Source organism: Pristis pectinata, chromosome 12 (genome assembly GCF_009764475.1).
Source record: "Pristis pectinata isolate sPriPec2 chromosome 12, sPriPec2.1.pri, whole genome shotgun sequence".
Taxonomy (NCBI): Eukaryota; Metazoa; Chordata; class Chondrichthyes; order Rhinopristiformes; family Pristidae; genus Pristis; species Pristis pectinata.
In genome coordinates, this window is record NC_067416.1 from 323529 (window position 1) to 348189 (window position 24661).

The window sequence follows — 24661 nt, forward strand, 5'->3', positions numbered from 1 at the left end:
ATATAGGAGGGAAAAGCAGAGCACTGATCTGTGGACAAAAGAGGGGAGGCGGGGCGGGCACAGGGTGGTGATAGGTAGATGCAGGTAAAAGATAATAATAGGCAGGTGCGGGGCAGGAGGGAAGGGAAGATCCACCAGGGGATGGGTAAAAGAGAAAAAAAACAGGCTAGGGAAAGGATGAAAAGAAGAAGCATGGTGGGGGAGGTTTAACTAAAGTGGGATATGAACATAGAACGTAGAACAATATAGCACAATACAGGCCCTTCGGCCTACAATGTTGTGCCGACCTTTAAACCTCGCCTAAGACTATCTAACCCCTTCCTCCCACATATCCCTCTATTTTAAAATTCCTCCATATGCTTATCTAGTAATCTCTTGAATTTCACCAACGCCCCAGGCAGCGCATTCCATGCACCAACCATTCTCTGGGTAAAAAACCTTCCTCTGATATCTCCCTTGAACTTCCCACCCATTACTTTAAAGCCATGCCCTCTTGTATTGAGCATTGTGCCCTGGGAAAGAGGCGCTGGCTGTCCACTCTCTTAATATTTTAGACACCTCTATCATGTATCCTCTCATGCTCCTTCTCTCCAAAGAGTAAAGCCCTAACTCCCTTAGTCTCTCCTCATAATCCATACTCTCTAATCCAGGCAGCATCCTGGTAAATCTCCTCTGCACCCTTTCCAATGCTTCCACATCCTTCCTATAATGAGGTGACCAAAACTGAACACAGTACTCTAAGTGTGGTCTGACCAGAGTTTTATAGAGCTGTATCATTACCTCGCGGCTCTTAAACTTGGTCCCTCTACTTATGAAAGCTAACACCTTTCCACCTAAATGCAGGCACGGTAGCATAGTGGTTAGCATAATGCTTTACAGCACCAGAGACCCAAGTTCAAATCCGGCCACTGTCTGTACGGAGTTTGTACGTTCTCCCTGTGTCTGTGTGGGTTTCCTCCGGGTCCTCTGGTTTCCTCCCACATTCCAAAGACGTACAGGTTAGGAAGTTATGGGCATGTTATGTTGGCAGCGGAAGTGTGGCGACACTTGCAAGCTGCCCCCCAAAATCACGACGCAAAAGATGTATTTCACTGTGTGTTTCGATGTACATGTGACTAATAAAGATCTTATCTTATCTTACCCCATAAGCTTTCTTAACTACCCTATCCACCTGTGAGGCAACTTTCAGGGATCTGTGGATGTGGACCCCCAGATCCCTCTGCTCCTCCATACTACCAAGAATCCTGCCATTAACTTTGTACTCTGCCTTGGAGTTTGTCCTTCCAAAGTGTACCACCTCACATTTCTCCGGATTGAATTCCATCTGCCACTTCTCAGCCCAGCTCTGCATCCTATCAAAGCCCCTCTGCAATCTTTGACAATCCTCTACACTATCCACAACAGCACCAACCTTTGTGTCATCTGCAAACTTGCCAACCCACCCTTCTACCCCCTCATCCAAGTCATTAATAAAAATCACGAAAAGAAGAGGTCCCAGAACCAATCCTTGTGGGACACCGCTAGTCACAGCCCTCCAATCTGAATGAACTACCTCCACCACCACCCTCTGCTTTCTACAAGCAAGCCAAGTCTGAATCCACACGGCCAAGCCTCCCTGGATCTCATGCCCTCTGACCTTCTGAAGAGGCCTACCATGTGGAACCTTGTTAAATGCCTTACTGAAATCCATGTAGACCACATCTACTGCACTACCCTCATCAATCTTCCTGGTCACCTCCTCAAAGAACCATATCACAGGCTTGTGAGACATGATATGCCCTTCACAAAGCCATGCTGGCTGTCCCTGATCAGACCATGATTCTCTAAATGCCCATAGATCCTATCTCTAAGAATCTTTTCCAACAGTTTGCCCACCACTGATGTAAGGCTCACTGGTCTATAATCCCTTGGACTATCCCTACTTCCTTTTTTGAATATGAGGACATCATTTGCCACCCTCCAATCCTCCAGTACCATTCCCGTGGACAACGAGGACTCGAAGATCCTAGCCTACGGGTTCAGTAATCTCCTCCCTCGCCTCGCGGAGCAGCCTGGGGAATATTCTGTAAGGCCCCGGGGACTTATCTGTCCTAAAATTTTCTAATATTTTAATATTTCTAATATTTCCTAATATTTTCTTGAGTGGGAGGGAGAACAGCCAGAAGTCGTGGTTCATGTTGGTACCAATGATATAAGTAGGAAGAGGGATGAGGTCCTGAAAAGTGAGTTTAGGGAGCTAGGCAGAAGGCTGAAGAACAGGAACTCAAGGGTAGCAATCTCGGGATTGCTGCCAGTGCCATGTGATAGTGAAGGTAGGAATACAAGGAGATGGCAAATAAATGCGTGGCTGAGAAGTTGGTGCAGAACGGAAGGTTTTAGATTTTTGGATCATTGGGATCTCTTCAGGGGAAGGTGGGACCTGTACAGAGAGGACGGGTTACACCCTAACCTGAGGGGGGCCAATATCCTTGCAGCCAGGTTTGCTAGGGTGGTTCGGGAAGGTTTAAACTAGTTTGCAAGGGAGATAGGAACCGGAGGAATAGGTCTGAGGAAGAAGGGAATGGGGAAAAGTCAGATCTTACAGGTAGAGAGGCTTTGAGGAAGGAGAAGCAGAGTACAGGCTATAAAAGTAGTGAGGCAGATGGTGTAAAGTGCATTTACTTAAATGCAAGAAGCATCAGGAATAAGGGAGATGAACTGAGAGCTTGGATAAGAACATGGGACTACGATATTGTGGCTATCACAGAGACATGGCTGACATCAGGACAGGAATGGATATTGAATATTCCTGGTTTTCAGTGTTTTAAAAGGGAAAGGGAGGGGGGGAGAAGAGGAGGAGGGGTGGCAATACTAGTCAGGGACACTATTTACAGTGGCAGAAAGGGTGGATAATGTAGGAGGATCCTCTAGAGTCAATATGGGTGGAAGTTAGGAACAAGAAAGGAGCAGTTATTCTACTGGGAGTATTCTATAGGCCCCCCGGTAGCAGCAGGGATACTGAGGAGCAAATTGGGAGGCAGATTTTGGAAAGATGCGAAAATAACAGGGTTATTATAGTGGGAGACTTCAACTTCCCAAATATTGATTGGCATCTGCTCAGTGCCAAAGGTTTAGACGGGGCAGAGTTTGTTAAGTATGTACAGGACGGGTTCCTGTCACAGTATGTTGACAGGCCGACTAGAGGAAATGCCATATTAGATCTAGTTTTAGGTAATGAACTGGGTCAGGTGACAAATCTATCGGTGGGTGAGCATTTGGGGGATAGCGACCACTGCTCCATAACCTTTAGAATTGTCATGGACAGGGAGAGGAGCAAAGAGGACGGGAAGATATTTAACTGGGGAAAGGCGAATTATGAGGCTATAAGGCGAGAACTTGAAAGTGTAAATTGGGATGACATTTTTGAAGGGAAATGTACTGTAGAGATGTGGTTGATGTTCAGGGATCTCTTGCAGGATGTTAGGGATAAATTTGTCCCGGTGAGGCAGAGAAGGAATGGTAGGGTGAAGGAACCGTGGGTGATGAGAGAGGTGGAACAACTAGTTAGGAAGAAGGCGGCAGCATACATAAGGTGTAAGCAGCAAGGATCAGACAGGGCTCATGAGGAATATAGAGTAGCAAGGAGGGAACTTAAGAAGGGGTTGAGGAGAGCGAGAAGGGGACATGAAAAGGCTTTGGCGAGTAGGGTTAAGGAGAATCCCAAGGCTTTTTACTCGTACGTGAAGAGCAGAAGGATGGCTAGAGTAAAGGTGGGTCCGATTAAAGACAAAGGCGGGAAGATGTGCCTGGAAGCTGTGGAAGTGGGTGGGGTTCTCAATGAATACTTCTCTTCAGTATTCACCAAGGAGAGGGGTCCTGATGATGCTGAGGACAAGTGTTGGTAAGGGTAATGTTCTAGGGTATGTAGATATCAAGAGAGAGGATGTATTGTAGCCGTTAGAAAATATTAGGACACACAAGTCCCTGGGGCCTGACGGAGTATTCCCCAGGCTGCTTCGTGAGGTGAAGGAGGAGATTGCTGAACTGTTGGCGAGGATCTTTGAGTCCTCGTTGTCCACGGAGATGGTACCGGAGGATTGGAGGGTAGCAAATGTTGTCCCCTTATTCAAAGAAGGGTAGTAGGGATAGTCCAGGGAATTACAGACCAGTGAACCTTACGTCTGTGGTGGGTAAGCTGCTAGAAAGGATTCTGAGATAGGATCTATGATCATTTAGAGAATCATGGACTGATTAGGGACAGCCAGCATGGATTTGTGAAGGGAAGATCTTGCCTCACAAGCCTGATAGCGTTCTTTGAGGAGGTGACCAGGAAGATTGATGAGGGTAGTGCAGTAGATGTGGTCCACATGGATTTTAGTAAGGCGTTTGACAAGGTTCCGCATGGTAGGCTTCTTCAGAAGGTCAGAGGCCAAGGGATCCAGGGAGGCTTGGCCATGTGGATTCAGAATTGGCTTGCCTGTAGAAAGCAGAGGGTTGTGGTGGAGGGAGTGCATTCAGATTAGAGGACTGTGACCAGTGGTGTCCCACAGGGATCGGTTCTGGGACCTCTGCTCTTTGTGATATTTATTAATGACTCAGATGAGGGGGTGGAAGGGTGGGTCAGCAAGTTTGCAGATGACACAAAGATCTTTGGTGTTGTGGATAGTGTGGAGGACCGTCGAAGCTTACAGAGGGATATTGATAGGATGCAGAGCTGGGCTGACAAGTGGCAGATGGAGTTCAATCCGGAGAAGTATGAGGCGGTACACTTTGGAAGGACAAACTCCAAGGCGGAATACAAGGTAAATGGCAGGATTCTGGGCAGTGTAGAGGAGCAGAGGGATCTGGGGGTTCATATCCACAGATCCCTGAAAGTTGCCACACAGGTGGATAGGGTAGTTAAGAAAACTTATGGGATGTTAGCTTTCATAAGTTGTGGGATCGAGTTTAAGAGCCACGAAGTAATGATGCAACTTTACAAAACTCTGGTTAGACCACACTTAGAGTACAGTGTCCGATTCTGGTCGCCTCATTATAAGAAGGATGTGGAGGCGTTGGAAAGGGTACAGAGGAGATTTACCAGGATGCTACCTGGATTAGAGAGTATGAATTATGAGAAGAGACTAAAGGAGCTAGGGCTTTACTCATTGGAGAGAAGTAGGATGAGAGGAGATGATAGAGGTATTCAAAATATTGAGGAAAAGATAGAGTGGACAGCCAGCGCCTCTTTTCCAGGGCACCAATGCTCAATACGAGTGGGCATGGCTTTAAGGTAATGGGTGGGAAGTTCAAGGGAGACGTCAGAGGGAGGTTTTTCACCCAGAGAGTGGTTGGTACATGGAATACGCTGCCTGGGGTGGTGGTGGAGGCTGATACGTTGGGCAAGTTCAAGAGATTGTGAGATAAGCATATGCAGGAATTTAAAATAGAGGGTTTATGCGGAAGGAAGGGGTTAGATAGTCTTAGGAGTGGTTTGAAGGTCGGCACAATATGGTGGGCTGAAGGGCCTGTATTGTGCTGTATTGTTCTGTGGTTAACAGCTCCAACACATCCTCCCTCTTGATATCTACATGCTCCAGAACATTACCCTTACCAACACTGTCCTCAGCGTCATCAAGGCACCCCTCCTTGGTGAATACTGAAGAGAAGTATTCATTGAGGACGTCACCCACTTCCACAGCTTCCAGGCACATCTTCCCACCTTTGTCTCTAATGCCGTTATCCTTCTACTCTTCACATAAGTGAAAAATGCCTTGGGGTTTTCCTGAACCCTACTCAACAAGGCCCTTTCATGTCCCCTTCTTGCTCTCCTCAGCCCCTTCTTAAGTTCCTTCCTTGCTACCCTATATTCCTTGAGAGCCCTATCTGATCCTTGCTGCCTAAACCTTATGTATGCTGCCGCCTTCCTCCTAACTAGATGTTCCACCTCTCGTCACCCTCAACTCTCTATGAAGGTAGAGTTGTCTAAGGTGGACTGGAAAAATAAGCTGAGAGACAGGTCAGTAATCCATAACATTCAGCAGGAATTTATCCCAATTTGAAAATGGGATTCTATGAGCTGGCACAATCTGTGGTCAACAGAAGAGGTCAAGTCAAAAGTGGGACATACAAGTGGCAAGGACTAGTGGCAGACCACAGGACTGGGAAGTTTTTAGGATCCAGCATCAAAAGACTTAAAAGGTCATAGGAAGAGAGAAAATTGATTATGAGCAATATCAATACAGTAAGAGCTTTTACGGATACATAAATAAGGCAGCGGTGGCCAAGGTTGGTGTGGGAATTCCAAAGAACAAGGTAGATGAATTAATAACAAAGAAATAAAACACTGAACAGTACAGCACGGAACAGGCCCTTCGGCCCACAATGTTGTGCCGATCTGAGTAAATTAGTAATCAAATGCCCAACTAAACTAATCCCTTCCACCTAAATATCCATATCCTTACATTTCACACACATTCATGTGCCATTCTAAGAGCCTCTTGAATGCCCCTATCGTATTTGCCTCCACCACCAACCCGGACAGCACATTCCAGGCACCCACCATCACTGTGTTAAAAAACTTGCCCCACACATCTCCTTTGAACTTACCCCCCTCACCTTAAATGCATGCCATCTGGTATTAAACATTTCAACCCTGGGAAAAAGATACTGGCTGTCTGCTCTATCTATGCCTCTCATAATTCTATAAACCCCTATCAGATCTCCCCTCAGCCTCTGCCGCTCCAGAGAAAACAACCCAAGTTTGTCCAACCTTTCCTCATAGCACATGCCCTCTAATCCAGGCAGCATCCTGGTAAACCTCTGCTTCACCCTCTCCGAAGCCTCCACATCCTTCCTATAATGGGGCGACCAAAACTGAATACTCCAGATGCAGCCTAAGCAGAGTTTTATAAAGCTGCAGTATAACTTCCTGACTCTTGAACTCAATGTCTCAACTAACAAAGGCAAGCATGCCACATGCCTTCTTTATCAACCTGTGTAGCCAACTTCAGGGAGCTATGAACTTGGACCCCAAGATCCTTCTGCTCATCAACACTGTTAAGGGTCTTGCCATTACAGTGTACTGTCCCTTTACATTTGATCTCCCAAGTTGCAACACTTCACATCTGGCTGGGTTGAACTCCACCCGCCATCCCTCTGCCCATATCTACAACTGATCTGTATTCCGCTGTATCCTTTGCCAGTCTTCTACACTATCCACAGCACCACCAATCTTCGTATCATCTGCAAACTCACTAACCCACCCATCTACATTTTCATCCAGGTCTTTTATACACATCACAAACAGCAGTGGTCCCAGTACGGATCCCTGAGGGACACCACTAGTCACAGACCTCCAGCTGGAATAAGTCCCATCGACCACTACCCTCCGTCTTCTTTGGGCAAGCCAGTTCTGAATCCAAATGGCCAACTCAGCGTAGATCCATGCATCTTAATCTTCCAGATGAGCCTCCCTTGAGGGACCTTGTCAAACACCTTACTAAATCCATGTAGACAACATCCACAGCTCTACCTTCATCCATTACCCTCATCACTTCATCAAAAAAAAATCAATCAAGTGAGTAAGACACGACCTGCCCTGCACAAAGCCATGCTGACTGTCCCTAATTAGGCCATGGTTTTCCAAATACTCATCAATCCTATCCTGAAGAATCCTCTCCAGTAACTTCCCTATCACTGATGTGAGACTCACTTGTCTATAGTTTCCAAGATTGTCCCCGTTTCCCTTTTGAATAATGGGACAATGTTAGCTACTCGCCAGTCCTCCAGGACCTCACCTGTGGCTAGAGAGGACATGAGGATCTTGATCAAGGCCCCAGCAATCTCATCTCTTGCCTCTCTCAGTAACCTGGGGTATATCCCATCAGGCCCTGGGAACTTATCCACCTTAATACTCTTAACGCTACCTCCTTATCTCGGTGCCCCAGCATATTAGCACGCTCCACACTGATCTCCTTATCCTCCATGTCCTTCTCCTTGGTAAATACTTGAGGAACAGGACCTCAAGGGTAGCAATCTCGGGATTGCTGCCGGTGCCACGAGATAGTGAAGGCAGGAATAGGAGGAGGTGGCAGATAAATGCGTGGCTGAGAGGTTGGTGCAGCAGGGAGGGTTTTAGATTTCTGGATCATTGGGATCTCTTCTCGGGAAGGTGGGACCTGTACAGAGAGGACAGGTTACACCCGAACCAGAAGGGGGCCAATATCCTTGCGGCTAGGTTTGCTAGGGTGGTTCGGGAGGGTTTAAACTAGTTTCTGAGGGGGAAGGGAACCGAAGGAGTAGGTCAGAGGAAGAAGGGGATGAGGAAAAGTTAGATCAAACAGGTGGAGAGGCTTTGGGGAAGGAGAAGCAGAATACAGGCTATAAAAGTAGTAAGGTAGATGGACTGGTGTGTTTACTTAAATGCAAGAAGTGTCAGGAATAAGGGAGTTGAACTGAGGGCTTGGATAAGTATGGGGGACTATGATATTGTGGCTATTACTGAGACGTGGCTGATGTCAGGGCAGGAGTGGATATTGAATATTCCTGGTTTTCGGTGTTTTAAGAGGGATAGGGAAGGGGGGAGAAGAGCAGGAGGGGTGGCGATACTGGTCAGGGACACTCTTACGGCTGTGGAAAGGATGGATGTTGTAGAAGGATCATCTCTAGAGTCTGTATGGGTGGAAGTAAGGAACAAGAAAGGAGCAGTTACTCTACTAGGAGTATTCTATAGGCCCCCCGGTAGCGGTAGAGATATAGAGGAGCAGATTGGCAGGCAGTGTCTGGAGAGAAGCAAAAATAACAGGGTTGTTATAATGCGAGACTTCAACTTCCCAAATATAGACTGGAACCTGCTTAGTGCCAAAGGTTTAGATGGGACGGAATTTGTTAAATGTGTCCAGGAGGGATTCCTGACGCAGTATGTTGACAGGCCGACTTGAGGGAATGCCATGCTAGATCTAGTTTTAGGAAATGAACCGGGACAGGTGAAGGATCTATTGGCGGGTGAGCATTTGGGGGACAGTGACCATTGCTCCATAACCTTTAAAATTGTCATGGACAGGGACAGGTGCAGAGAGGACAAGAAGATATTTAATTGGGGAAGGGCGAACTATGAGGCTATAAGGAGAGAACTTGGGAGTGTAAAGTGGGATGTCCTTTTTGAAGGGAAATGTACCATGGAGATGTGGTCGATGTTCAGGGATCTTATGCAGGATGTTAGGGATAAATATGTCCCGGTGAGGCAGAGAAGGAATGGCAGGGTGAAGGAGCCGTGGGTGACGAGAGAGGTTGAACGACTAGTTAGGGAGAAGAAGGTAGCAAACATAAGGTGTAAGCAGCAAGGTTCAGACGGGGCCCGTGAGGAATATAGAGTAGCGAGGAAGGAACTTAAGAAAGGGCTGAGGAGAGCTAGAAGGGGACATGAAAAGGCATTGGCTGGTAAGGTTAAGGAAAATCCCAAGGCCTTTTTCACCTACGTGAAGGGTAGGAGGATGGCTAGGGTAAAGGTAGGTCCGATTAAAGACAAAGGTGGGAGAATGTGCCTGGAGGCGGCGGAAGTGGGAGAAGTTCTCAATGAGTACTTCTCTTCGGTATTCACCAAGGAGAGGGGTCTTGATGACGTGGAAGGGAGTGCTGGTAAGGGTAATGTTCTCGAGGTTGTAGATATCAAGAGAGGATGTGTTGAAGTTGTTAAATAATATCAAGACGGATAAATCTCCGGGGCCTGACGGGATTTTCCCCAGGCTGCTTCAAGAGGCGAGGGAGGAGATTGCTGAACTGCTGGTAAGGATCTTTGAGTCCTCGTTGTCCACGGGGATGGTGCCGGAGGATTGGAGGGTGGCGAATGTTGTCCCCTTGTTCAAAAAAGGTTGTAGGGATAGGCCAGGGAATTACAGACCGGTGAGCCTTACATCTGTGGTGGGTAAGCTGTTAGAAAGGATTCTAAGAGATAGGATCTATGAACACCTGGAGAATAATGAACTGATTAGGGACAGCCAGCATGGCTTTGTGAAGGGAAGATCTTGCCTCACAAGCCTGATAGAGTTCTTTGAGGAGGTGACGAGGAAGATTGATGAGGGCAGTGCGGTGGATGTGGTCTGTATGGATTTTAGTAAGGCGTTTGATAAGGTACCTCATGGTAGGCTTCTTCAGAAGGTCAGAGGCCAAGGGATCCAGGGAAGCTTGGCTGTGTGGATTAGGAATTGGCTTGCCTGTAGAAAGCAGAGGGTTGTGGTGGAAGGAGTGCCCTCGGATTGGAGGGCAGTGACTAGTGGTGTCCCTCAGGGTTCGCTTCTGGGACCTCTACTTTTTGTGATATTTATAGATGACTTAGATGAGGGGGTGGAAGGCTGGGTTAGTAAGTTTGCGGACGACACTAAGATCGGTGGTGTTGTGGATAGTGTGGAGGGCTGTCAGAACTTACAGAGGGATATTGATAGGATGCAGAGCTGGGCTGACAAGTGGCAGATGGAGTTCAATCCAGAGAAGTGTGAGGTGGTACACTTTGGAAGGACAAACTCCAGGACAGAGTACAGGGTAAATGGCAAGGTACTTGGCAGTGTAGAGGAGCAGAGGGATCTGGGGGCTTCATATTCACAGTTCACTGAAAGTTGCCTCACAGGTGGATAGAGCAGTTAAGAAGGCCTATGGGATGTTAGCTTTCATAAATCGTGGGATTGAGTTTAAGAGCCGCGAAGTGATGATGCAGCTTTACAAAACTCTGGTTAGACCACACTTGGAGTACTGTGTCCAGTTCTGGTCGCTGCATTATAGGAAGGATGTGGAGGCGTTGGAAAGGGTGCAGAGGAGATTTACCAGGATGCTGCCTGGATTAGAGCGTATGGAATATGAGGAGAGGCTTAAGGTGCTAGGGCTTTATTCACTGGAAAGGAGGAGGATGAGAGGAGACACGATAGAGGTATATGAAATATTGAGAGGAATAGATAAGAGTAGACAGCCAGCGCCTCCTTCCCAGGGCACCAATGCTCAAGACGAGAGGGCATGGCTTTAAGGTTATGGGTGGGAGGTTCAGGGGAGATGTCAGGGGGAGGTTTTTCACCCAGAGAGTGGTTGGTGCATGGAATGCACTACCTGGGGTGGTGGTGGAGGCAGATACATTGGACAGGTTCAAGAGTTTGTTGGATAGGCACATGGAGGAATGTGAGATAGAGGGATATGCGGGAGGAAAGGTTTAGATAGTGTGAGGGTGGTTTGATGGACGGCACAACATGGTGGGTCGAAGGGCCTGTTTTGTGCTCTATGGTTCTATGGTTCAAAGTACTCACTTAGGACCTCACCCACATCCTCCACTTCCAAGCACATGTTCCCTCCTTCATCTTTGAGTGGCCCTACCCTCTCCCTAGTTATCCTCCTGCTCTTGATATATGTATAGAATGCCTTGGGATTCTCTTTAATCCTACTTGCCAAGGACTTTTCATGGCCCCTCCTGGTTTTCCTAATTCCATTCCTGAGTTCAATTTTCACTTCTGTTTGATCCCAGCTTCCTACACTTTACATACGTTTCCTTTATCTTCGTGACTAAATTCACCACCTCTCTTGACATCCAAGGTTCCCTCACCCTGCCATCCTTGTCCTTCCTTCTTACTGGAACATCCCTGTCCCGTACTCTGTGCAGTTGGTCTTTGAACACCCTCCATGTGTCAAATGTGGACTTGCCCAAAAATAGCTGTTCCTGATTAACTCTCCATAGTTCCTGCCTAATGCTCTCATAATTAGGCAGGTGCTCTCTAAGCCTAGTAATTTCTGGATTAGGGACATGTTCGGCACAGTTTTGTGGGTCGAAGGGCCTGAATTGTGCTGTAGTTTTTCTGTTTCTAATTTCCCCTGCTCCAATTTAATACTCTCCTACAAGGTTGATACTTATCCTTATCTATAGCTATCTTAAAACTTAACGAAGATATATTGAATACATTTTTTGCATCATTGTTCATCATGGAGGACACTGCAAATATCCCTAAGATAACAGCTGGACAAATTTTAAATAACAAAGAAGAAATTGTAAAAATCTCATTCACAAGGGATAAAGTATTAAAGAAACTCATTTGGACAAATCGCTGGGAACTGATGGCTTGTACTCAAGGGTTTTAAAGGAAGTCATTGCAGAGAAATAGTGGACCCACTGGTTAAAATTTTGCAGAACTTGCTAAATTCAGGGGAGTGTACCAGAAGATTGGAAAAGAGCCAATGTGACTCCTTTGTTCAAAAGGGAGGAAGGCAGAAGGCAGGGGGCTATAGGCCAGTTAGTTCAACATCTATTGTTGGCAAGATATTAGAGTCAATAATCAAACAGGAAATAACTGATCATTTAGGCAAACTGAACATAAACCTAGTCAACATGGTTTTATGAAAGGTAAATCACGTTTGACAAATTTGCTCTAATTCTTTGAAGATGTGACAGAGAAAGTTGATGTTGAGCATTCAGATTTCCAAAAGGCATTTGACAAGGTGCCACATAAGAGGCTGGTGCATAAATTAAGAGCCCAAGGTATTGGAGGAAGTGTGAGAACTTGGATTGAAAACCAGCTGTCACACAGAAAACAAAGAGTTGGAATAAATGGGTTGTAGGGATGTAATAGGTGAGTATCACAGAGATCGGTTGTTGGACCTCAATTGTTTATTATTTACATTAATGACCTGGAGGAGGGAACAAAATGTAAGGTTTCCAAATTTGCCAGTGATGGAAAAATACATGGAAGGGCATGTTGTGATGAGGACATAGTGATTTTGCAATGGGATATAGATAGATTGAGTGACTGGACAAAAACCTGGCAAATGGAATTTAATGTGGGGAAGTGTGAGATCACACAATTGAGAGAGACAACAAATGAGTGAAGTTCAGGGGGATTTAGGTGTTCTAGTGCATGAATCACAAAAAGTAGAATGCTGCTTCAGAGATCTCTTCTCATATATCTAACTTCTGGAGAGTATGGGTCCAGTTTGCTCACTCTCTCCCTGTAGGACAATTCCACCCTACCCGCCACCCCGCTAATCCCAGGAAACGATCTCACAAACCTATCTTGAACGCACTCTTTAACTTATACATAGGGAGAGCAAACCTGCACAACAACATTTCAGTGTGGTCTCAGCAGGGCTCTGTATAATTTCAGCAAATTGTCTTTGCTTCTGTACTAGTATGTCATGGTTAGCATATTGTTAGGCTTCCTAATCACTTGTTTTACCTGCGTTCAATTTAAGTGATTAACATACGAGGACACCCAAGACCCTCTGAATGTCAACACTTCAATCTCTCATTAATAAAAAAATATTGCTTTTCAAATTTTTTCTACCAAAGTGGATGGAGTCATGGAGTCATGAGTGTAATACAGCACAGAAACATGCCCTTCAGCCCAACTCATCCATACCAACACATGGTGCCCACCAAGCTAGTCCCATTTGCCTGTGTTTGACCCATAACCTCTGAACCCCTCCTATTCATGTACTTATCCAAATGCCTTTTAAATGTTGTTATTGTACCTGCCTCAACCACCTCCTCTGGCAGCTCATTCCATATACACACCACCCTCCGTGTGAGGAAGGTGCTCCTCAGGTCCCTTTTAAACCTTTCACCTGTGCCTAACCCTCTAGTTTTTAGTTCCTCTTCCCTGAGAAAAAGATTATGTATACTCATCCTATCTAAACCCCTCATGATTTTATATACCTCTATAAGGTCACCCCTCAATCTCCTACGTTCCAAGAAATGAAGTCCTAGCCTGCCCAATCTCTCTCTACATCTCAGGTCCTCACAATATCACAAACACCAGAGGTCCCAGTATGGATTCCTGCGGAACACCACTAGTCACAGACCTCCAGCCAGAATAAGTCCCATCGATCACTACCCTCCATCTTCGACGTGCAAGCCAATACTGAATCCAAACAGCCAAGTCACCATGGATCCCATGCTACCTTTTCCCATAACCACTTTCAAATATAGTTATGGTCATTATCTCCAAAATGCTCCCCCACTGACACTCCCTCCACCTGACTGGTTACAGTCCCCAAGACAAGGTCCAGTAATGCTCCTTCCCTTGCTGGTCTATCTACATACTGTGTCATGTACCTTTTCTGGACACACCTTAAAAACGTCACCCCCTCTGAGTCTTTTACACTAAGGCAATCCCAGTTAATATTTGGGAAACTGAAATCCCCTAGTACCCTAGTCCTGATGTGATGAAATGACCGGGAGTGCAAAACAAAGTTTTTCACTGTACCTCAGTACATGTGACAACAATAAACCAGTACTAATTTAGTACTAAAACCTTATTTTTGTCACGTCTCTCTGCTATTTGCCTACATATCTGTTCCACTATCTCTGTCGACTGTCAGGTCTGTAACTCTCAGCAAGGTGACAACACCCTTTTTGATCCAAATCTCTCTCCAATAGTCTCATTAGAGAAGCCTTCTATAATATCCTCCCTCAAATCAGAAGCAATGCATTCCTTGACTAACAGCACAATGCCACCTGCTCTGCCGTACCTGAAAATTCTATACTCTGGGATTCTGAGTTGCTTGTCCTGCTCATCTTTCAACCATGTCTCTGTGATGGCTACTATGTTGTAGTCTCACGTGTTAATTAAAGCTTTGAGTCCATCTACCGTACTAGTTAGACTCTTTGCATTAATATAAATGCAATTTTGTGTTCCCCTCATGTGCATTTACCCACCTGTTCTGCTGACTGGAATTACTTTTTCTTCTCCAGATGACTGCACCTCCTCCTCTGAACATTTACTCTGAGCCCCATTCCCCTGCTAGTTCAGTTTAAACCTTAGCCAACAGCATCAGCAAACCTCCCTGCTCGGATGTTGGTCCCATTTCAGATTAGGGTCCCTCTGGAATGGGAGGAAGAAAGACAAATGGGTGGGGGGGAAGGAAATATAGGCATGTAAGTGAGCTCTGGAACCTCTCTCCCTCTGCCTCTCTCACACAACGTCCCTCTCCCTTTCTACTCCCCTCTACTTCTCTTTCCATCTCCATCCCCCACTCACAAGCCCATTCCAGACATGGATATCTGGCTCCTTGCTGGTCTCATCCTTGGAATTTTTCTGAGCATAATTGCCTGTGTTGTATTAATTCCTACTGCCTCGAAGCCGATGACACTTACCTAGTCTGCTGTCAACCAGGGACTACAGGTAGATGAGATGAGATATCTTTATTCGTCACATATGCATCAAAACACACAGTGAAATGCATCTTTTGCGTAGAGTGTTCTGGGGGCAGCCCACAAGTGTCGCCACGCTCTGGCGCCAACATGGCATGCCCACAACCTCCTAACCCATATGTCTTTGGAATGTGGGAGGAAACCGGAGCACCTGGAGGAAACTCAGGCAGACACGGGGAGAACGCACAAACTCCTTACAGACAGAAGCTGGAATTGAACATGGGTCGCTGGCGCTGTAATAGCGTAACGCTAACCGCTACACTACTGTGCCTTAGTGTGGCATGGGTGGATGTTTCAATCTTGCCTTTGCAAGCTTTTCAAACCTTGCAAGTTTCCTCGTAATACATGGTGTATACTATTTGCAAAGTGAGCAGCTCTTGGTGAGGTAGACAGTTTATAAAAAGACTTTTCAAGAAATTGCTTTCCTAAAATTGAAATCCTTAATAACAGGGAATAAATTATAAACAGGACCAATTTATAAATATTTTTATGTGTCAGCTAGAACAGGTAAATGGTGGTAATACGTCTGAGCAAGAACTGAGTCAGTACTTAAGTATTTTGGGTGTTGTTCGAAAGTACATAAAAGTGAATAGGCTCTGCTGACACATAAGAGTGCAGTTTAAACAGAGTGCAAACTGTACAGTGGGCAAAACTTTGTAATTTAGTCATAATGGAAACTGATGCAAAACGAAAAAGTGGGGCTACATCTAACTTAAACAATTGTGAATCGGGAAAGTAAAAAACAAGTAAAGGGCAAGGGTTACTCCAACGGACAATAAATTAATTATAAGCTGAGCGAAAAAGGGAATAGAGAAGCAGTAAAAGGTTCCTTAGGTCACAGGCAAATGACTGATACCCACTGCCTGCAAATACTGCACCATGTGGGAACTGCAGGACTCTTGCTCTACAAAGAGCTGGCATAAACTCTTTCTGTGCCATAACAATCCTATGATTCTATAGCCCTGCTCACACATCAGCCCTGTTCTTGCAGAACTACAATGGCTCCTGATTAAGCAACACTGTGATTTTGGAAGGTCAGGCCAGTTACAGAGGAATCCAGTCAACTGATTTCCCTAAAAAAAACAGAAAAGGTTGGAATCACTCAGGTACCATCTGTGGAAAGGAAAATAGTATTGTTTCAGAGTGTTGTGGACACAGCTCAGCACATCACGGAAACCAGCCTCCCCTCCATGGACACTGTTTATACTTCTCGCTGCCTCGGTAAAGCAGCCAGCATAATCAAAGACCCCACCCACCCGGGACATTCTCTCTCTTCTCCCCTCTCCCATCAGATAGAAGATACCAAAGCCTGAAGGCACATACCACCAGGTTCAAGGACAGCTTCTATCCAACTGTTGTAAGACTATTGAACAGTTCCCTGGTACAATAAGATGGACTCTTGACCTCACAATCTATCTCATTATGACCTTGCGCCTTATTGTCAGCCTGCACTGCACTTTCTCTGTAGCTGTGACACTTTACTCTGCACTCTATATTGTTTTACCTTGTACTACCTCGATGCACTATGTGATGAATTAATCTGTATGAACGGATACAGATTTAATTCAATTTAATTCAATTCAATTCTTTGTCAGAACTATGAATAAGAGATAAATGCCATTTTGAATTGCAGAGAGAGAAGGAGATGCATTAAAAAAAAGGGAAAATCTCTGATACAGTGAGGCCATGATTGCCAACTAATGATAAACTGTTGATGAAGCCATCTGGTCAACAGGTTAATGAAGCTATTTAGAAAACAAACAAAAGCACATCTAAAAATCCAGGTCGAAGTTGCCAGAAATGCCCACCAGGTCAGGCAGCATCTGTGGTTGAAGTGTTAAGCAGTGTTAGTTGAGAGAAAAAAACCTCAGTTACTACTGTAGGTGGATGAATAACAGCAAATGATACAAACAGAAAAGGTGAGTTACCCGATATTACTGAAATTAATATTGATCCTGGATGCTCAAATAGAACGTAGAACATGACAGCATAGTACTGGCCTTCGGCCCACAATGCTGTGCCAATATCTTATCCTGCTCTAATATTTATCGAACCCCTCCCTCCCACATAGCCATCCATTTCTCTATCATTCATGTGGCTACCTAAGAGTCTCTTAAATGTTCCTAATATATCTGCCCCCACAACCTCTGCTGGCAGTGCGTTCCACTCACTGTGTAAAGAAACTTTACCCCTGACATCCCCCTTGTATCTTTCTCCAATCACCTTAAAATAATGCCCCCTCATGTTAGCCATTGTGGCCCTAAGAAAAAGTCACTGACTGTCCACTTGATCTATGCCTCTTATCATCTTGTACACTTCTATCAAGTCACCTCTCATCCTCCTTCTCTCCAAAGAGAAAAGCCCTAGCTCACACAACCTGTTCTCATAAGACATGCTCTCCAATCCAGGCAGCGTCCTGGTAAATCTCCTCTGTACCCTCTCTAAAGCTTCCACATCCTTCCTATTATGAGGCGACCAGAACTGAACACAATACTCCAAGTTTGGTCTCACCAGAGTTCCATAAAGCTGCAACATAACCTCGTGGCTCTTGAACTCAATACCCCAACTAATGAAGGCCAACACACCACACACCTTCTTAACAACCCTATAGACCTGCGTGGCAACCTTGATGGATCCATGGACTTGGACCCCAAGATCCCTCTGTTCCTCCACACTGCTAAGAGTCCTGCCATTAACCTTGTATACTGCCTTCAAATTCGATCTCCTGAAGTGTATCACTTCACACTTTTCCGGGTTGAACTGCATCTGCCACTTCTCAGCCCAGCTCTGCATTCTATCAATATCCTGTTGTATTCTACAGCAACCTTCTGCACTATCCACAATGTCACCAACATTTGTATCATCAGCAGACTTACTAAACCACCCTTCTGCATCCTCATCCAAGTCATTTATAAAAATCACAAAGAGCAGGGGTCCCAGAACAGATCCCTGTGGAACAGTGGTCACCGATCTCCAGGCAGAATACGCTCCATCTACCACCACCTTCTGTCTTCTATGGGCAAGTAAATTCTGAATCCACACAGCCAAGTTTCCCTGGATCCCATGCCTCCTGACTTTCTGAATAAGCCTTCCATGAGGAACTTTATCAAACACCTTACTAAAATCCATGTACACCACATCCACTGCTCTCCCTTCGTCAACGTGCTTTGTCACATCCTGAAAGAATTCAATCAGGCTCGTGAGACAGGACATGCCCCTCACAAAGCCATGCTGACTGTCCCTAATCAGCCTATGCTTCTCTAAATGCCCATAAATCCTGTCTCTAAGAAGCTTCTCCAGTAATTTGCCCACCACTGAAGTAAGACTCACTGGACTGTAATTCTCAGGGTTATCCCTACACTCTTTCTTAAACAAAGGAACAACATTTGCCACCCTCCAGTCACCTGGCACTACTCCTGTGGCCAGTGAAGATGCAAAGATCATAGCCAAAGGCGCAGCAATCTCTTCCCTCGTTTCTGTAATAACCTTGGATATATTCCATCCAGCCCCGGGGACTTATTTATCCTAATGTTTCTCAAAAGTTCCAGCACATCCTCTTCCCTCACATCGACATACCCTAGCATATTAGCCTGTCGTACGACATCCTCACAAATGTCGAGGTCTCTCTCATTGGTGAATACTGAAGCAAAGTGTTCATTAAGGACCTCCCCTACCTCTACCAACTCCAGGCACATGTTTCCTCTTTTATCCCTGATCGGTTCTACCCTCACTCTTCACATACATGTAGAACGCCTTGGGGTTTTCCTTGATCCTGCTCGTGAAGGGCTTCTCATGCCGCCTTCTAGCTCTCCTAAGTCCATTCTTAAGCTCCCTTCTGGCTACCTTGTAACTCTCCAGAGCCCTGTCTGATCCATGCTTTCTAAACCTCAGGTACGCTTTTTCCTTCCTCTTGACAAGATATTCTACATCTCTTGTCAACCACGGTTCCTTCACTCTACCATCCTTACCTTGCCTCAATGGGACAAACCTATCCAGAACCCCATGCAAGTGCTCCCTAAACAACCTCCACATTTCCGCTGTGCACTTCCCCAAGAACATCTGTTCCCAATTTACGCTCCCAAGTTCCTGCCTAATCGCATCATAATTTCCCCTCCCCCAGTTAAAAACTTTTCCATATCGTCTGCTCCTATCCCTCTCCAAGGCAATGGTAAAGTTCAAGGAGTTATGGTTACTGTCTCCAAAATGCTCTCCCACTGAGAGGTCTGAAACCTGATCAGGCTCACTGCCTCGTACCAGGTCCAGAATGGCCTCTCCTCTGGTCGGCCTGTCCACATACTGTGTCAGGAATCCTTCCTGGACACACCAAACAAACTCCGCCCCATCTATCCCATTTACACTAAGGAAGTGCCAATCAATATTAGGGAAGTTGAAATCACCCATCACAACAACCCTGTTATTTTTGTACCTCTTCAAAATCTGCTTCCTGATCTGCTCCTCAGTGTCTCTGCTGCTATTGGGGGGTCTGTAGAATACTCCCAATAGAGTGATCACACCCTTCCTGTTTCTGACTTCCACCCACACTGACTCAGTAGACGATCCTTCCAGGAAATCCTCCCTTTCTACAGCTCTGACACTGTCCTTGATCAGCAAAGCCACCCCCCCACCTCTTTTACCTCCATCCCTGTCCCTTTTGAAACATCTGAAGCCGGAATATCCAGTAGCCATTCCTGCCCTTGTGACAGCCAAGTCTCTGTAATGGCCACCACATCATAGTTCCAAGTACTTACCCATGCTCTAAGTTCCTGATACTTCTCGCATTAAAGTAGACACACTTCAGCCCATCCAACTGACTGCAATTTTGCCCCTTCAACTGCCTATTCTTCCTCACAGTCTTTCTACATTTTGCATCTACTTATACACTTAACGCACCAACATCTGACCTATCACTCTGGATCCCATCCCCCTGCCAAACAATTTAAACCCTCACCAACAGTTCTAGCAAATTGCACGCAAGAATATTGGTCCCCCTCCAGTTCAGGTGTACCCTGTCCCTTTTGTACAGATCATACCTTCCCCAGAAGAGATCCAAATGATTAACAAATCTGAAACCCTACCCCCTGCACCAATTCCTGAGCCATGCATTCACCTGCCAAACCATCCTATTCTTACCCTCACTGGCACGTGGCACAGGCAATCCAGAGATTACTGCCCTTGAGGTCCTACTTTTCAGCTTCCTACCTAGCTCTCTATGTTCCCTCTTCAGGGCCTCATCTCTTTTCCTACCTATGTCATTGGTACCAATATGTACCACAACCTCTGGCTATTCACCCTCCCCCTTTAGAACGCTGTGGACCTGATCCGAGACGTCCCTGACCCTGGCACCCGGGAGCCAACATATCATCTGGGAGTCTCTTTCACGTCCACAGAATCTCCTGTCTGCCCCCTTACTGTGGAATCACCTATCACTACTGCCCTCCTCTTTTCCCCCCTTCCACTCTGCACCACACGACCAGGCTCAGTGCCTGAGACCTGGTTGCTGTGGCTTTCTCCAAAGCAGTACACCTGTTATTGAGGGGAACAGCCACAGGGGTATTCTGCACTACCTGCCTATTCTCCGGCCTTCTCCTGACAGTCACCCAGCTACCTGTCTCCTGCAGCTTAGGAGTGACTGCCTGAGGCTCTCATCTATGAACTCCTCGTTATCCTGTAGGAGCCGAAGGGTCATTCAGCTGCAGCTCCAGTTCCCTAACACAGTCTGTAAGGAGCTGCAGCTGGATGCACCTTGTGCTGTTGTAGAAGATGAGGTGCTATTTCTTAAGCTTACAGTAGGCTTGATTAAAACAGCACAGGTACCACTGAGAGGTAGGTGAATATGGGAATGTGGAAGAGAATTAAAGTGCAGACGAATTGAAAGCTCAGAGTCGCCCTTGTCAACTGAAAGCAAATGCACAGCAAAAAGGCCACCACAGATGCTGCCTGACCTACTGAGTTTTTCCAGTATTTTCTGTTTTTATATCAGATTTCCAACAACAGTTTTCTTGATTTTCATTTAATGAAAAGGCCCCCATGGCCATCCTGCTGTACAATGTTGGATATGGCTGTGGAGGGATGGCCTCCCAGGAAAAAGCAGCAATGGACAAGTTGTTTATATTGGTACTAAAAATATTAGTAAAAAGAGGGATGAGGTTCTTCAATACAAATTTAGAGAACCAAGTCACAGAATGAAGTGCAGGACACTTAATATTGTAATGCTGGATTACTTCTGGTACCATATACTAGCGAGTATAGCAATAGGATAGGTCAGATGAATGCCTGATGAAAGAGATAGTATAGGAAGGAGAGCTTTAGATTTTTGGATCATTGGGAAAATGGGACCTGTACAAGCAGGATGTGTTGTTTGCACCTGAACCAGAATGGGACCAACCTCCTTGCAGGGAGTTTGTTTGTGCTGTTGTGGAGCGTTTAAAATATTTGGCAGGAGAATGAGTCACAGTGTATAGTTTGGAGTGGGGGCGGGGTGTGGAAGAAGGGCGGGAGGAGTAGAGTCAAACATAGAAGAAAAAAGTGTCGAAAGGTGAAATTTGTGAAGTGCATCCAGGACAGCTTTTTGAGCCAGTACACATAGATTGACCTACTTGAGGAGGGGCAGTACTAGATCTAATCTTAGGGAATGAAGCCAGCAAGTAATTGAAGTGTTTATGGGTGAGCATTTTGGGGATTGCAATCATGATGCTGTAAATTTCAAGGTAGTTTTGGAAAGAGAAAAGATGATCCAAAAATTGGAGGGAAGGGTCAATTTCAGTATCACAAGTCAGATCCTGGGAAAAATAGACATGGAGTCGCTACTTGCAAGTAAATCTACATCCAACAAGTGGGAGTCATTTTAAAGTGAATAAGTGAGGTTGTTCCTTTAAAGGTTATAGGTAAGGAAGACAAGTATTGGGAACCCTGGATGTCAAAGATTTGATTAGCCAGGGAAAGAGTAGAGCCTGTAAATATCCAAAGGGACAATATGTGCATGGAACTAGTGGATGTGGGTCAGATCTAAAACAAATACTTTTCATCTGTATTTACTAATGAGAAAAAATTGTATTGGAGATTTCAGGGTGGGGGAGCAAGGATATTCCAGAATATATCATTATAAAGAAGGTATTTGATGTCTTAGCCGGCATAAATGTGAATAAGTCTCCACAGCATGCTATCCCAGGTTGACATAGAAGGCAAGGGAGGAAATTGCTGAGGCCCTTGCAGAGATATTTAAATCTTCACTGGCCAGAGATGAGGTGCCAGATGACTGAAGGACAGCAAGTGTGGTATTTTTCTTCAAGGAGGACAGCAGTTATAAGCCAGGTGAGTCTCACATCAGCAGTGGGGAAACTATTGGAAAAGATTCTGAGGGACAGGATTGATCTGCACTTGGAAAGGCAGTGGTTGATCAAGTATAGTCAGCATGGCTTTGTTGGTTAGAGATCCTGTCTGACTAATTTGATTGAGTTTTTAATAACCAAGTTTTGTGAGTGAGTTTTTGAGTTTGAGAAAATATATTGATATGGGCATTGCAGTTGATATAGTCTACATGACCTTCAGTAAGGCCTTTGACAATAATCCCACATGGAAGGCTCGTCAAAAAGATGAGAGCCATTGGATCCTGGGTAAGTTGGCAAAATGGAACCAAAATTGGCTTGGTGATAGGAGACAGAGGGTGATGGTGGAGGGTTGCTTTGTGATTGGAAGTCTGTGACCAGTGAAGTACCACTGGGATCGATGCTGGGACCCATGCTGTTTGTCATGTGCAATTTGGATATGAATGTAGTAAGGTTAGAAAGCTTGCAGATGTCGTGAAAATTGGTGACATTGTTGATAATGAGGAGGTTAGTCAGGGTACAGAATGATATTGATCAGCTGGTAAGTTGGCTGGAGCAATGACAGATGGAATTTAGTCCTGGTTAGTGTGAGGTAATGCAGTTTCAGAGATCTAAGATATAGGATGTGCACCATGGATGATAGGGCCCAAGGTAGTACTAAGGAACAGAGAGACCTTGATGTCTATAGATCCCTAAAAGTGGTGAAGAAAGCATATGGGATGTGGGCCATCATTAGTCTAATACAGAATACAAGAGAATGACAAACAAACTGCTGAAGGAACTCAGTGGGTCAGACAGCATCCGTAGAGGGAAATGGATAGACAACGTTTTGGGTCAAGACCCTTTAGCTGGACTGAAAGAGTAGAGGGTTAGACAGCCAAGATAAAGAGGTGAGGGGGAAGGGTGAGGCAAGAGCTGGCCAGCAATAGGTCGATCCAGGTGAGGAGGGGTTGATTGAGTCGGGTGGGGAAGAGAAGGGTGGAAATAGCAACAGACACTGGAAGGTGATAGGTGGAACCAACAAAGGGCTACAGATGATGGAATCTGATAGGAAAGGAGGGTGGAGGTGGGGTGGGCAAATGACAACGGCGGGAGGGGAGGGGGGGGGTGGACCCAGTGAGAGGAGTGTGTGGTTGATAGGCAGATGGAGTAGGGGAGAGGAAAGAAACTGGGTGATAGCTAGGAAACAAATTGCAGAGATACAGTATTTGCATCATCTTTAGCCATGGGTGAGGTACTGGAGGATTGGAGGGTGGCTAATGTTGAGCCTTTATTTAAGTAGGGTGCAAGGACAAGTCAGGAAACTACAGGCCAATGAGCCTAACTGGAGTTACTGGAGGAGATTCTAAGAGACAAGATCTACCAGCATTTGGAAAGGCAAAGGTGATTAGGACGAGTCAGCATGGCTTTGTGCATGGGAAATCATGTCTCATGAGCTTTTTGAAGAGGTGACCAAGAGGACTGACAAGGACAAAGCAGTAGATGTGGTCTACATGGACTTTAGCAAAGCCTTTATCAAGGTCCCATATGATAGGCTGGTCTGGAAGATCAGATCACATGGGACCCAGGGACAACTAGCCAATTAGATATAAACTTAGATCGGTGGAAGGAGACTGAGGGAGGTAGTGGAGGGTTGTATTTCAGATTGGAGGCCTGTGAACAGTGGAATGCCATGGGGATCGGTGCTGGGTCCACTGTTGTTGTCATTTATATAGAGTCATACAGCATGGAAATGGGCCCTTCAACCCAACTATATGAGTGATATAGATGACAATGTTGTTAACATGGTTAGTAAGTCTGCAGCTGAGACCAAAATCGGTGGTGTAGTCGACAGTTAAAAGAGTTATCTAAGTTTACAAGGGGACCTAGACCAACTTGGGAAGTGGGCCAGAGAATGGCAGATGGAATTTAACTGGAATTTAACAAGTGCAAGGCGTTGCACTTCGGTAAGTTAAACCAGGGCAGGACTTACACAGTAAATACTAGGGCCCTGGAAGTATTGTAGAACAAAGAGACCAAGGGGTATGGGTACATTGTTCCCTGAAAGTAGAGAAACAGGGAGACAGGGCGGTGAAGAAGGCATTTGGCACAACTGCCTTCATCAGTTGGGGCAAGATTTTGGTTACACCTGTACAAAACATTGGTGAGACCTCACATGGAATACTGTGTGCAGTTCTGGTCACCTGGGTACAGGAAGGAT

The 24661-nt window shown here is 45.6% G+C and overlaps 1 protein-coding gene across 3 annotated transcripts in view; it reads right to left on the reverse strand.

Moving 5' to 3' along the window:
• sh3pxd2aa (SH3 and PX domains 2Aa) overlaps positions 1–24661 on the reverse strand; it is a 434682-nt gene that overhangs the window by 198298 nt on the left and 211723 nt on the right. Inside the window, exon 1 of one of the 3 annotated variants that reach the window (XM_052027260.1) lies at positions 14642–14804. The exons of the other annotated variants lie outside the window; for them this stretch is intronic. The gene's annotated coding sequence lies outside the window, so the exon portion shown is untranslated. Of the gene's footprint in view, positions 1–14641; positions 14805–24661 lie in introns of those variants that run through there. 3 annotated transcript variants of the gene reach the window in all.